Source organism: Lissotriton helveticus, chromosome 7 (assembly GCF_964261635.1).
Source record: "Lissotriton helveticus chromosome 7, aLisHel1.1, whole genome shotgun sequence".
Lineage (NCBI taxonomy): Eukaryota > Metazoa > Chordata > Amphibia > Caudata > Salamandridae > Lissotriton > Lissotriton helveticus.
In genome coordinates, this window is record NC_136068.1 from 575,243,601 (window position 1) to 575,259,288 (window position 15,688).

Consider the following 15,688-nt stretch of genomic DNA (forward strand, 5'->3'; position numbering starts at 1 on the left):
CACATGTACCTCCTGTCCATGTCCACGCAATCCCGGCTTTCCAATTCCTCTTAGCACCCAAGATTCCAGGTGCTGCCGGTTCGCTCAATTTAGGCGATGGGGCGTTTCCGCGGCGAGGCGCGCCGCAAATTCAATACCACACACATCAGGTTGCCCTGCATCAGGTTGCCCTGCATGAAAACGCCATCACAATTGGAAATGTTTCCTTCTTCATTGCGGGAAGTAGGTACAGCGCATTCACCCCTCCAAACAGAAGCGCCATACGCGTTTCGGGTTCATTACCCTTAATCATTGGCTGTATGCTGAAAGTTCATGCAGGGCAACCTGATGCAGGGCAACCTGATGTGTGTGGTATTGAATTTGCGGCGCGCCTCGCCGCGGAAACGCCCCATCGCCTAAATTGAGCGAACCGGCAGCACCTGGAATCTTGGGTGCTAAGAGGAATTGGAAAGCCGGGATTGCGTGGACATGGACAGGAGGTACATGTGTGTTTCCCCTCCACGGAACCCACTTGGGGAAAGCAGTTTTGTGCAGGAAGTTCTGAACAGCGCTCACTATGAGATATTTTAGGACTACATGACCCAGAAAGCTTACATGCAATGAAATCCTACGGAGGCGGGGTCAAAGTGATGAGTCCATAAAGGCAGTCGAACTTTCAGCATACAGCCAATGATTAAGGTTATGAACCCGAAACGCGTATGGTGCTTCTGTTTGGAGGGGTGAATGCGCTGTACCTACTTCCCGCAATGAAGAAGGAAACATTTCCAATTGTGAAGGCATTTTCATGCAGGGCAACCTGATGCAGGGCAACCTGATGTGTGTGGTATTGAATTTGCGGCGCGCCTCGCCGCGGAAACGCCCCATCGCCTAAATTGAGCGAACCGGCAGCACCTGGAATCTTGGGTGCTAAGAGGAATTGGAAAGCCGGGATTGCGTGGACATGGACAGGAGGTACATGTGTGTTTCCCCTCCACGGAACCCACTTGGGGAAAGCAGTTTTGTGCAGGAAGTTCTGAACAGCGCTCACTATGAGATATTTTAGGACTACATGACCCAGAAAGCTTACATGCAATGAAATCCTACGGAGGCGGGGTCAAAGTGATGAGTCCATAAAGGCAGTCGAACTTTCAGCATACAGCCAATGATTAAGGGTAATGAACCCGAAACGCGTATGGCGCTTCTGTTTGGAGGGGTGAATGCGCTGTACCTACTTCCCGCAATGAAGAAGGAAACATTTCCAATTGTGATGGCGTTTTCATGCAGGGCAACCTGATGCAGGGCAACCTGATGTGTGTGATATATATATATATATATATATATATATATATATATATATATATATATATATTTATATATATATATTACCTACTGGCGGTCGCCAGTAGGTATATATAGTTAGGATTTTTTCTCTATGGGATTTTTGAAAATTCTATGTCTAATAACTTTGGCGTTTGTGGACGGAATTGGCTGAAAGTTTCAGGAAAATGGCACATTTTGTTTCTGAGCAGCCCTTGAAAATTTGGGGGGGGTTCGTCAAGGGGGGGCCGAGAAAAAAGGGGGGTCCCAAAACGTGTTTTTAACATTGAGTTTTCCATAGGGCGGTTGGCCTCACTTTTAGCCCGAACGGCTGAATGGATTTGCACGAAACTTGGCAAAATTGTAGGGACTGGTAGCCCGATGTGCCTTTGCTAGGTCTCAATATATGTGCTTCAGTGGATTTTGAGAAATTAACGTTCAAAAAAAGATATATATCTGTAACAGCGGACCGGGCAGCGCTCCGGTTCGCGGACTTTACGCGGTACGGAGCTTTGTGAAGCGAAGCTGATTGGTTCTCCGGCGTCTGTGAACATTCCAAACAGTCCGTAGCGGCTGCCATCTTGTCTCTCGGTAGGATCGAGAGACAAGAGGAGGCCAAAGCGAAGGGGCAAATGACCATAAGGGGGCATAGTAGATCCTCGCTGACCCCCTAGGTTTGATGTGGAGGTTTTAAAAGGGCCCCGCGGGGCAAAAAAAAATTAATAATAATAATCGAACGGCTGAATGGATTTGCACGAAACTTGGTAAAATATTAGGGACTGGTAGCCCGATGTGCCTTTGCTAGGTCTCAATATATGTGCTCCAGTGGATTTTGAGAAATTAACGTTCAAAAAAAGATATATATCTGTAACAGCGCTCCGCTTCGCGTAACGGAGGTTTGCGAAGCTGATTGGTTCTCCGGCGTCTGTAAACATTGCAAACAGTCCGTAGCGGCCGCCATCTTGTCTCTCGGTAGGATCGAGAGACAAGAGGAGGCCAAAGCGAAGGGGCAAATGACCATAAGGGGGCATAGTAGATCCTCCTTGACCTCTTAGGTTTGATGTGGAGGTTTTAAAAGGGCCCCGCGGGGCAAAAAAAATAATAATAATAATAATCGAACGGCTGAATGGATTTGCACGAAACTTGGCAAAATTGTAGGGACTGGTAGCTCGATGTGCCTTTGCTAGGTCTCAATATATGTGCTTCAGTGGATTTTGAGAAATTAACGTTCAAAAACAAGATATATATCTGTAACAGCGCTCCGCTTTGCGGAGATAAAATTATCTCTGTATTACCTAGCTGTTGCTAACACCAGTTAGCGACGGCTAGTAGGAGATAGCGACCATCTTGGGCCCCACTTTGCATGTGAGTGATATTTATCACTAATGACATGCAAAGTGGGCATGCCAAGATGTTAGCGACTGGAAACAGTCGCTAACATCGCTATCTCCTATTACCAACTTTTGGAAATATTCGCGATAAGCGCGAATATCTCCAAAAGCTACCACCTGCCCTGAGCAGTTTTTAGCCATGTTATCCAATGGGAGGTGGATAACATGGCTAAGAGCATTAGCTCGGTAATGCATGAATATCGCTGAGTTTTCAGCGATATTAATGCATTGCTGTCGTTTTTTATCGTATTTGCGATAAACCTTGATAATAGCAAGGTTTATCTGCGATAATTTCTGAAGATGCTTAGCGGTAAAAAATTCGTTGCTAAGCATCGTTAGGGATAAATATCGCTTAACTTTGGTAATATGCCCCAACGTCTGTTAACGTTCGATTCGAAGGAAATCAGGAAGTGTTGAAAAACATTGTCTGCGCCATCTTGCCTTTTTTCAAATGCCACACTTTTGTCGTGCACGGCAGTCATTTTAGATGCCTTGACCAGACCCACTCTCTGCACGCTGTCGATCCTTAGCATGGCTCCCCACCCTCGCAAGCATCTCCCCCAGGCAGTGGTCACCCCCGCTCTCTGTCTTATGCATGGGTAATAAACCACCCCCCATCTGCGCTGCTCTTCACTGAGAATCACACCCTGTGCCCGCCCGACACCTCCCTTTCGCCCTATTCACTACCGCACCCTCTGACACTCCTTTTCCTCTGTGTCCGATTGTCCAGGCCGGTCCTAGGGTATCAGCTAGCCCTGCAGATGTAGTTTATGGCCCCAGCTGTAAAGAATCACCCCTCTTCAAAGGAGTTATAGTAGATCAAGGCCCACACTCGATGAGATCCGTCACAGCAGACGCGTTCCTATTATCTGAAAACCATCCTGTATTGTGATTGGGGAGGGGACCGAGCCTGAAGCGGAAGATTCCAGGGATGACTCTTTGTACATCAAAGTTTTTACAATTATGTGTCACATTAAAAATATATAGCACTCCAACAAAGTAGTAAGATTATAAAACTTTAATAACTTATAAATATATACAAGAAAACAAAAACAGTAATAACATATAAACATTTTTAGGGAAAAACAACGAAGTAGCGGTCGGCTGTGCGAATAGTCCCAACGCAGCACAACGTCCAGATTTCACTGATTTCGGCATCCAGCGTGGGGCGTCGCGGGGGATCAGTAGCAAACTGTTGTGCGAATAGTTCCAAGGCAGCAGAACGATGGCACCAAGGTGATGTCCAGTAAGTTGCCGCACTGGTTTTGGTATCCTACAATGCTGCTCCGAATAACGGCGTGGGGCGCCCCGGGGGAGGCGGCGTGAACGGGCCTCTCCAGGTGGAGTCTCGTCTGTTGTAGTGGGGCGCCCCTTTACCGTTTCAGTTGCCATTCCGTCCGCTTTTGGTCCACTGTGTCAAAAGCCGCAATTCAGCTGAGTTGCGCCCACTCTTGCGGTGCAGCGATAGGCGGCTGTCACAGGACTCTCAAAATGGCGGCAGGCTGTTTCCTTTTTGGGCCTGGTCCACTGAAATGGCCCTGGGACACCTTGAAAATCGGACGCTTGTCTGCTAGGTCTTGGACCCCATTCTCGAAAGCGTCCCCTCCGCCTTGAGGATTCATCAAAAGTTTTGGGGGCCCCCGACTCCTGCAGGCTTCTGGTGGGGAGCGGCTGCCATGATTGCTCGCGGAATGACTACGACGGAGCCACGAGATGGTGGTGCTTTCATGGTGACGCCAGCTTCAGTCTGAAACATCCAGAAACAAGGTGGGGCTTTCATCGTTTGGGGAAAAAAAAAAGTTTTCATCCAATGAAAAGTGTTTTTTTTAGGTCATATGATCAAGCCTTCCATCATTAGGAAACCAAAAGTAAAATGAACCAATGAAAAGTTTTATAAACAAGTCACATGACCTGTTATGCGGCATAGGGTATAAAATGCGGAGAAAATACGTTGGCACGTGAGGCGGCGTCAGTAGCGGACCGATGTGCGAATAGGCCGAAGGCAACACAACGCGCCAAGATCCGGATGGCACCGAGGTGGTGTCCAGCAAGTTGCAGCACTGGTGTGGCCATCCTACAATGCTGAAAGTCGGCGTGGGGCGCCCTGTTGGCCTGTGAGTTCGCGTCAGTAGCGGACCGATGTGCGAATAGGCCGAAGGCAGCACAACGCGCCAAGATCCGGATGGCACCGAGGTGGTGTCTAGCAAGTTGTCGCAGTGGTGTGGCCATCCTACAATGTTGAAAGTCGGCGTGGGGCGCCCCGTTGGCCTGTGAGATGGCGTCAGTAGCGGACCGATGTGCGAATGGGGCCAAAGGCAGCGCAACAATATTTTCTGAATAGAAGACACCACAAGGCGCTGAGATGCCAAGATCCGGATGGCACCGAGGTGGTGTCTAGCAAGTTGTGGCACTGGTGTGGCCATCCTACAATGGTAAAAGTCGGCGTGGGGCGCCCTGTTGGCCTGTGAGATGGTGTCAGTAGCGGACCGATGTGCGAATGGGGCCAAAGGTAGCGCAACAATATTTTCTGTATGGAAGATACCACTAGGCGTTGAGATGCGAAGATCCGGATGGCACCGAGGTGATGTCTAGCAAGTTGCTGTACTGGTGTGGTCATCCTACAATGCTGAAACTCGGCGTGGGGCGCCCCATTAGCCTGTGAGATGGCGTCAGTAGCGGACCGATGTGTGAATAGGCCGGAACCAGCACAAGGCGCCAAGATCCGGATGGCACCGTGGTGGTTTCATAGTTGAGAGGCACTTCATCTGCAGTGGGGCGCCGAGATCCGGATGGCACCGAGGTGATGTCTAGCAAGTTGCTGTACTGGTGTGGCCATCCTACAATGCTGAAAGTTGGCGTGGGGTGCCCCATTAGCCTGTGAGATGGCGTCAGTAGCGGACCGATGTGCGGATGGGGCCAAAGGCAGCGCAACAATATTTTCTGAATAGAAGACACCACGAGGCGCTGAGATGCCAAGATCCGGATGGCACCGAGGTGGTGTCTAGTAAGGTGCACTGGTGTGGCTATCCTACAATGCTGAAAGTCGGCGTGGGGCGCCCTGTTGGCCTGTGAGATGGTGTCAGTAGCGGACCGATGTGCGAATGGGGCCAAAGGCAGCGCAACAATATTTTCTGTATGGAAGATACCACTAGGCGTTGAGATGTGAAGATCCGGATGGCACCGAGGTGATGTCTAGCAAGTTGCTGTACTGGTGTGGACATCCTACAATGCTGAAACTCGGCGTGGGGCGCCCCATTAGCCTGTGAGATGGCGTCAGTAGCGGACCGATGTGCGAATGGGGCCAAAGGCAGCGCAACAATATTTTCTGAAGAGAAGACACCAAAAGGCGCTGAGATTCCAAGATCCGGATGGCACCGAGGTGGTGTCTAGCAAGCTATGCAGCTGAGTTGCGTGCGCACTTGCGGCGAATAGGTCGAAGGCAGCACAACAATGTTTTCTGAATAGAAGACACCACAAGGCGCTGAGATTCGGTTACCACCGAGGTGATGTCTAGCAAGTTGCCGCACTGGTGTGGCCATCCTACAATACTGCTCCGAATAACGGCGTGGGGTGCCCGAAGGGGGGGGGGGAGGCGGCGTGAACGGGCCTTCCTAGGTGGAGGCTCGTCTGCTGTAGTGGGGCGCCCCTTTACCATTTCAGTTGCCATTCAGCTGAGTTTCGGCTGCTCTTGATGCTACAGCGACAGGCGGCTGCAACAGGACTCTCAAAATGGCGGCTTGTTCTTTGGATTTGGGCCTGGTCTACTAAAATGGCCCTGGGACACTTTAGAACTCGGACGCTCAATTTTTTTTTTTCCTTTCCTGTACATGCAAAAAAAGGTAAATGCCCGGTACGTTACACGCTTCATCTGCCACGATGTACTCTCCAGAGGAACCGAAAAAAAATATAGTTATGGTAACTATACCATGCATCGTCATATGGAGAGGTGGCACCAATTAATTATAGTGCTGCATAAAAGAGAGATTTGGAGGAGAACCCCCGACCTGCCAGTACATTCATCAAAGAAGTGGCACTGACAGCATCAGAGGCAAGGGAAATGGTCCCAAATATTTAGAACTTTGGAAAGATTAAAATGACATGTTTAGATTGTGGCAAATTAATTTCATGTGGACAGATGAGTGTTACTCTAATAAATACAGCATATGAACATCATCATAGTCGATGGTTGGTAGAGACATTTTGACTATATCCTGGACCTGCCCGTCCTCGCCCAAAATGGCGCCGGAATAAATGGGACTCGTAACTCCTTGTTGTGTACTGGTTGCAGAACCTTGAAATCACGAGATACGTATGCAGTTTTGAAGCATATGGCGGGCGGGGACGAGAATTGATTGAATATTTCGACATCCCTATTGATATTAAGTTCTGATGTGTTATTGATTACTGTACTATTGAAAGTTCGAATTAACGTCACCCATGGTACTTGCCCGCAAATGTATATCTAGATAATTTTATTGTAACTGGCCCTGTCGTATTTTAATTATAAAATGTACGTCCACCGATTCCGCAACTGTTAGACACCTTAGTTCTTGCAACCTAATGGCCCGCCCGTTACGTTCCTCTACAGTGTAAATGTCTACTCATCATATACGATTACAGTTTGCTCCGTGGCCGGCCCACGTGGTTATAGGCTCGTATTTGTATAATGAAATTTTCACAATAAAGGTTTTTAAAAGAAAACATGGTAGTAGTATATACATTGGTAAAGTTTTTAATAATAGTCACTGTTTTAGAATCATTAAAAGGCAAGTGAAATAAAGCAGACCAATTACATGAAGGGTAAAAGGTATAATACGCAGGAACGCAGTAAAGATAAATGGTCAAGGGCTGTTGTGTTTTCTACTCCTGCAACATAAAGTGATCGATAAGAATCTCATATTCAGGCGTATCGGCGACTAAGACAGCAGGTCGACCCTCTTTTGCTCAACGGCTCCGTCATGGGACGAAGAAACGCTCTTTTTCTCGAAAAAAGAATATATTTTACTTGCAGGACAGTTGTAAATTTTCCGGGAAAGTACATTAGCCTGGAACATTATAACATATATTTAAGAAAAAATAATGTTCGGAAGTAATAAAAAGCGTAATTTTTAGGTCATATGACCAAGCCTTTCATCATTAGAATAAGAAAAGTAAAATGAACCAATGAAAAGTTTTATTAACAAGTCACTTGACTTGTTATGCTTACGTTACGCGCTGCGCGTCGCGCCCCGGATGACTTCCGGATGCACTAACGCGGCGCGTCATATGACGCATTACGCGACAACGCAGGTCCAGAATATAGTCAAAATGTCTCCACCAACCAGCGATCGGAACACAACCCCTTTCAGCAGGCTAAATAGTTCTGTTAAATGACAACAGAAGGGACAGGCAACAAGAACCATCAGTCAAAGAGGGGAGGGCTAGTTCTTCTCTACCGGGTTACATTGGGGCGCTACCGGAACTGATCGAATTGGTAGTCTACAGTGTTTCTGGATGTTTCAGACTGAAGCTGGGGTTAGCATGAGAGCACCACCATTTCGTAGCTCCGTCGTGGCCATTCCGCAACCAATCATGGCAGCCGCTCTTTATCGTTATTTTGGGTGGGGTGGGTGGCGGAGCCGAGCTGTTTTGCAGCCATCATTGTGTGGAGTTCAGTTCATCTCACTAGTTTTGTATTTGTCATGAGGGGTTGTTCCTAATGTTTCTATTTTAGCGAGGTCAAAAAGAGATCCCATTAGTGGCCTACTGATTTTGCTCGATTCCTTTTCTTTTTTTTTACACGATTTTTCGTTATCTGCAAAGACTAAACAGAGTATTGCGACTCTGTGTCTGTTTGTAAATAGAGAATGAACCAAAGAGAACCAATTCTAAAACAGTAAATGCTTGGATAACAATCAATCAAATGGAGAGAGAAGCAGGCACGACGTATTACAACGGGGGCAAAGGCCTGCGTTAACTACCTTTCACTATCTGCAAAGAGAGAGTACTCCTAATAGAAATGAGGGGGGGGCCCCATTCAAAGCAGATCAGTGTGCATAAACACGAAAATGTTTTCACTTACCACGTACTTGACATTCGACAGCTTATGATATTTGCTATTAAAAAACCATTGAAATTCACTGAAAAAACCATAGGTTATAGACCATATATAGTTAGGAATTAGCATTTACAAAACCTTGAAAATTCACTGAAAAAACCATAGGTTATAGACCATATATAGTTAGGAATTAGCATTTAAAAAACCTTATTTTACTCACACAAAACCATTGAAATTCCATATATAGTTAGTTGCACTAACTATATATCGCGCACCCGCAATCCACTGCTGATGATGTCACATATTACATCATTCATGACATGGTCAGTGACATCACTGATGACATCTCAAATGACATCACTGATGACATCACTGATGACATCTCATTTGACATCAATGACCACATCACTGATGATATCATTCATGTGACAATACAATGCATCTCCTCACCTTTTAATATAACCTCTGTTTCACCCAGTGTTAAATACAGAGTATAATTTTTGAAACCATTGACACACCAATACTAGTTACTACATACGCACTCACTGATTCCTACGTCTACACACACATTCACTCATTCACCCATACAATCATTCATACATACAATCACTCATCTTTACAACACTATCATATGCACCCATACACCTATACAGACACTCACACTCTGCCACTCATCCATGGAGTTACTCACACACCTAGTCAGTCCTGTAAAGAATCAATCACACTTCCATTTTCTTGTCTATACAGTTAAACATAGAGCACCTTACATTTTCAAACATATACTAACACATACTTACTTTCTAATACAATCATTGATACAAGTACACATTGATCTGCACAGAGTCACACACCTCCCAGCCAGCCACACACACACTCAGTCTCCCATACAAATACTTGGACAATCAATCAATAACCCATATAGTTAATCATATAGCTACTGATCAACACATGCAGCAGTTTACAGAACAACAGACATAATGATGCACAAATTAAGACAGTTTAGTCACTAACCCATGCACTCAGTGAGACACATTTAATCACTCACTCATACATTCAGTCACGCACCTACTAAATCCTTCGTCCAGACAGTTATACATCTACTCATTCTTCAATATGTAAAACATATTTAAACTTTACAGAAACACACAGTCAATGGATGATGTCATCAGTGATGTCATTTGAGATGTCATCAGTGATGTCATCAGTGATGTCACTGACCATGTCATGAATGATGTAATATGTGACATCATCAGCAGTGGATTGCGGGTGCCCGATATATAGTTAGTGCAACTAACTATATATGGAATTTCAATGGTTTTGTGTGAGTAAAATAAGGTTTTTTAAATGCTAATTCCTAACTATATATGGTCTATAACCTATGTTTTTTTTCAGTGAATATATATATATATATATATACTTCAAGCGGACTACAAGAGGTGTATGCTATGTGAGGTCATCAAAGTGGGAGGAGCAGCGGTCTGTGAGTGAGAAGGCAGGACATTTCATCCTTACTCACACTCATTCATTTAAGCACATGCACCTGGCGCTGAAGAGGCAAAGAACGCCGAAATGCATCCGCCATAGGATGAGATTGAACTCTCCGTTGTTTGTGCAGCACAATAAAGCGCTTCCAAATCCGTTCCTCAGCTGTGGCCTTACTCGTTCTTTGAAGGAGTGGAGTTGATATATATATATATATATATATATATTTATATTACCTACTGGCGATAGCCAGTAGGTATATATAGTTAGGACCTAGCTACCATAGGAAATCCGCAACATTCTATTGGGAATAACTTTGGCGCCGGTTGAGGAATTTGCGTGTAATTTTCTAAAATTTAGGCCATCTCCGCTCCGCTTCTTCCCTGGAAGTTTCGGGGGGATTCTTCATGCTGGGGCCGAGAAAAAAGGGTGGTCCCAAAACGTGTTTTCCCCATGTTAATTTACGTAGGATGAATAGACAAGGCTACAGCCCGAACTGCTGAATGGAATTACACCAAAATTTGCAAAATTGTAGGGACTGGTAGGCAGAAGTGCCTTTTCTATATTTGGTGAAAATTGCTCCAGTGGTTTTTACGAGAATTAACTTCAAAAAAATGTATATATCTGGGCGGAGCCTAACCACACATCTCATCGTGAGATCTGACTGGCTGTCAGCACTTCATCCAAGAAGTGTTGGCAGCCATCTTGGGACCAATACACATGATAGCACCTCATTAAAAAGCATTGTAGTTAAAAGAGGGTTTTAGGACATTAGTTACATTATAAATCATTTGTTGATGGTACCATACTCATTTTAGGAATTGTGGTGTGTTCTAAGGTGATTTTACCATGTGAAAAAGCCTTCTGCTGGGATACCATGAATCATGTTTGAAAGAAAACTATTATCTCATGCTTTTCCCACAGTGGTTTGGAAGGGGATCTATAAGCTAAACTGAAAGCATATTTTCTGTAAATTCACATTATCTTTCTCAGTCATGTGAGAATGAAGTCTGACATTCTCAGTAAAACATGTACATCCAACAAGGACAAAGACTGTCAGTTGATTCCTTTGTGTTCTACTGCAGCCTCCTAGAGTGTTCTAAAGAACAACTAGAGCGCTAACAGTCCTACTTATTACAAAGGTATGGCACACCTGAAGCCATCTTGAATGGAATAAAGTGGTAACTCTTAAACATTTAATTTAAAAAGGAACAAAATGAGGGGGTATATTTTGCCATAGAAAGTATGATTAGTGCTGCAGAAAGAAAAATTAGGGCACATTTTGAATGACTTCTCAAATCCTCTTCTATTTTATTAAAAAATTCTGACATGCAGTCTCCCAAGATGGCCACCAGAGACATAAGAGCCCAAATGTAGCCCAAATATCACCCAGATGTAGCCCAAGTATAGCCCAATGACAGAATGTCCCAGAGTGTTCTAAAGAACAACTAGAGCGCTAACAGTCTTACTTATGACAAAAGTATGGCACACCAGAAGCCATCTTGATTGGATTGAAGCGGTAAGTCTGACAACATTTAATTTAAAAAGGAACAAAATGAGGGGGTTCATTTTGCCATAGAAAGTATGATTAGTGCTTCAGAAAGAAAAATGAGGGCACATTTTGAGTGACTTCTCAAATCCTCTTCTATTTCATTAAAAAATTCTGACATGCAGTCTCCCAAGATGGCCACCAGAGACAAAAGAGCCTAAATGTAGCCCAAATATCACCCAGATGTAGCCCAAGTATAGCCCAATGACAGAATGTCCTAGAGTGTTGTGGAAAAGTAAATTCTGCCATGTTCTGTGTCCCTACGTGTCATCCATCATATGTTATGTGTGCATGATTAAATATGCATATGTATTCCCCATGTTCGATTCAAGACGCAATTATAGTTGTGTCTACCCCTAGTATGCCAGTTTCCAGTCCTCGTGAATACTACGAATATCAGGCCTATGTAAAGCTACGTTGCCACGTTTCTCAGTGTGCACGTTATTCCATTATAAAGTCCCCGTTTCTAGGCCTCAAAAGGGCCTGGACACCAGATTCAGCTCCTGTCTCCTGAAACCTCGCTGAGGAGCGATACAGCCCCCACCTGTATCCTCGACCCTTCACTTACATCCTGCCTTGCAGTGCCCGGTTCAGCTGGCTCTGCCTCTGAGTCTGCCAAAAGTATGTTATGATTCCAGTTATCAGTTCAGTCCTCCTTCTCTGCATTCCTAAGCTACTGAACTGCATCAATAGTTTCCGTCATTGTCTAGCCTTTCCGTCTCCACGTTAGAGAAATACTGTATTTAATGGTCATTCCATATTCTTCATCACGCACTACATGTAGAATAATGCATGGTCCAGTCTTAGTGTCTGTTAGCCTTTTCCCCTCCTGACTTCTAGTTTATATCAACATGTTCTCTAAACATCAGATACTAGATACTGTTTAGGTACATGTCGCCCTGACTCTCCAGACTTCAGTCTCTGCTCCTAGCACAGAGTTCATAGCCCCCAGCTTCTCCTAGTGATACGTCATTGCCAGTTTGTGCGCACCACCAGGTTAGAGGTCCCGGCTCCTTAGGTAGCCCCCTCCATGGTTTCCGCCCCATTCATGACATATTCCGTTACGTTTGCATCACATGTCTATGTATACGCCCCGTTACACCTCTTTTCACCCTTATCTTTCGCGACTGCTACGCCTATTGCAATGTAATACTATGTGTTTGCGTTATGTATATATGCTCATGCACTGTTATTAAAAAAGTCATCCTTTTCCTTGTCCCGATCCTGTCCCCAGCAGCGCTGCTGGGCCCTGCCATCCTATTCCTATGCAGGTTGTCTTGTTCCTGTCCTTTATGCTGTATTAAACCTGCAAAACTCCTACTACCTCGAATCTTGACTCTTATTTATTGAGCTATCTGTTATTCATTTATTCATTCAAAAATAGGGTATTATTTATTTATTTACCACATAATGGCGCCCGAATAGGGACTTGCCCTTTCCCCACGCGTCGGTGAAGCCACGCCGACCCCCTGACCCTCTGCAGTCGTGACGGAACTCTTCTCCGCACCGGCAGATATTTCTGCCTCAAGTATCCCTCAGGCCCACGGAGGAGACGGAGGAGGCGGTCCAGCATCCAAACGAGACGGTGGAGGAACGCGGCGAGTCCCGACCAGAGCCCAAGCCGAGAGTCCAAGGTCCGAGGTATCCGGAGGCCCACCCGTAACAGAAGTCCGAAGTTCGTCCGTCCGACGTCGAGGCAGTCCAGTCCAGTCTGAGGCCTTCCGTTCTTGCTGCCCGGTGAGTACCATTACTGGGGTAGTATCTAGACAGGGTCAATCTAATTGACTCTGGTCCGTGGGTTGGTGGTACACAGACCCACAAACGAAGTGTCCACTTCGGTGGATGCGGGTCCTGACGTGTCTCTTTATGAGACCGGTAAGTTTCGTACTGTTTCAGCAGTGCATCTAGTTCCTGTTCTAGTCAGTTCTGTTCTCGAGAAAATTCATGTATTCTGTGTTCCGTATTCCAGGTAGTATTCTGTTCGAACTGTTATTTTTAAATGTTCTTCATGTATTTTAATGTCGTGGTATGAATGGGGAATAAGTATCGTGTTTATTGTGTATTGTATTGTGTCTAGATTATAGTTCAGTCATGCCGCTCTTTTCGAAATTACGTCAGTTAAAAACCAGAAAGGGTCTGCTGGAAGCAGCAGTTCCTGTCCCACCTAGGGACAGTCCAGGTCACTTTATGTATCAGAGGCATGGCATAAGTGCCATACTATATCTAGATTTATGGGTAGAGTATACCAAACAGTTAGAAGAAAAGTATAGATGGCCCGTATCGGGTACATGGGATGCCGAGTGCATCATGCGAGTAGAAGAGGCTTTATGGAAAAAGAAAGCCAGACAGTCACAGAAAGATGCCATCGAGTTATGGCGCAAAGAAGCTCATAAAAGAACTGAAAAGGAAATCAGAAAGTCAGAATTAAGTAGAGAATCCTTAGAACGAGCACAAGAAAAAGAACTAATCGAGATAGGTGAACAAGTCAAAGCCGAACAGTCAGACAGACAGAGGCATGCCCTTATTAGGGGTATGTATCCTCTCCTTGCCGAGGGCTTGCCAAAAGCGACCCCAGAGGCATCCAGTAATTTCCCGCTACCATTAGTTCCGACCAAACTACGTCACAAACAGACCGCAGCTGATATTTTTATTTCGTCCTATTTGGACGACACAGTCCCAGAATATGCAAATCCTGTTCGCGCTCCGCCAGTCCCTGTAAATCAGGCACTTCCCGCTCCTCCAGACACCGGAGTACCTGTTACGGTACCCCCGGTCCAGCCCACCATACAAGTCCAGCCTACATTTCCATTTCCCACTCTGCCAGGACGAAGAGCCTCAGTAGACGACTCTAGTTTAGGGGCCGCAGGGGGAGGTACTCCTCAAACTCCGCCGCCACACAAGCGTTTAACGACAGCCGAATTACATGCACAAGCGTCACAGCGTACGCCCAGACATCAGACTGTAGCAGAAATAAGAAAATCCCTTGCCGAATGCGGCTATGATCCAGTCCCAGGCGAGGATAATATGGTTTTATATTCATTCCGCGTAAGAAAGGTGGCCGCGTATCTAGTCACCTTACCGAATATGAAAGAAGATCTAGACAGAATATATCGTTTCATTCGTACAGGGGATGATCCAGAAAGCATTAGCGAGGCCATGTCTCAAAGGAAAGCCGAGATCCAGCTCATGATATTAAAGTTTCTGATTAACTGTCTAATAAGAGAACAAGATTACCCGTCTAAAGATCAAGCCGAAATGAGAACCCTGACAAGGTGGAGTGATAATATAGCCGAGGGTAAGCACAAGACCGTCGGTGCTATGGAGAGTATGTACAAGAAAATCCGTAAAGAAATAATAAAGTTACACGAACAGCGTAAAGAAGCACAAGTAAGCGAGAAAGAAAGTAACTCTGATCCTGAAGAGTTAGACGACGAGAATTCCGACAGAATAGCGTATGTAGGAAAATCTAGATTTCCAGATCGCCATTTACGCCTAGAACACAAGTCTATTTTTCATTCTCCAGCACCAGAACAAGGTTCACTAGAACAAGTGTTTCAAGCTACCGATCACATTCTGAAATCACGAATCGGTTACAGTGAGTTAAGTACCATGCATGAACAAGAGCTAGCCCGATCAGCAGTCCGATGGATTACAGATTCTACCACTTTTCCAGACGAAATAGTGGCACAAATGTTTCTGAAAATGCCCCCAGCCGAACAACGACTGGTGGGTATGTACATGATTCAGCACCTCATTACATTGTATGAGGGTCAGCACTCTGATCCAGGCCTGTTACATGATGTCCTGAACGAGTTACTCCAGTATAGATGGAAAGGTCTAGGTACCGATTTAATTAGTGTCATTCTAGAACAGCGTCACAAATATAGAACGTTTTTGAATCCGCATTTTGTTCCTGCCTCACCCCCAGAAGGT

At 45.4% G+C, this 15,688-nt stretch overlaps 1 protein-coding gene across 8 annotated transcripts in view; it reads right to left on the bottom strand.

Annotated features, from left to right (window-relative positions):
- LOC144768773 (uncharacterized) overlaps positions 1 to 15,688 on the bottom strand; it is a 9,320,023-nt gene that overhangs the window by 1,748,907 nt on the left and 7,555,428 nt on the right. The gene's annotated exons all lie outside the window — the stretch shown is intronic.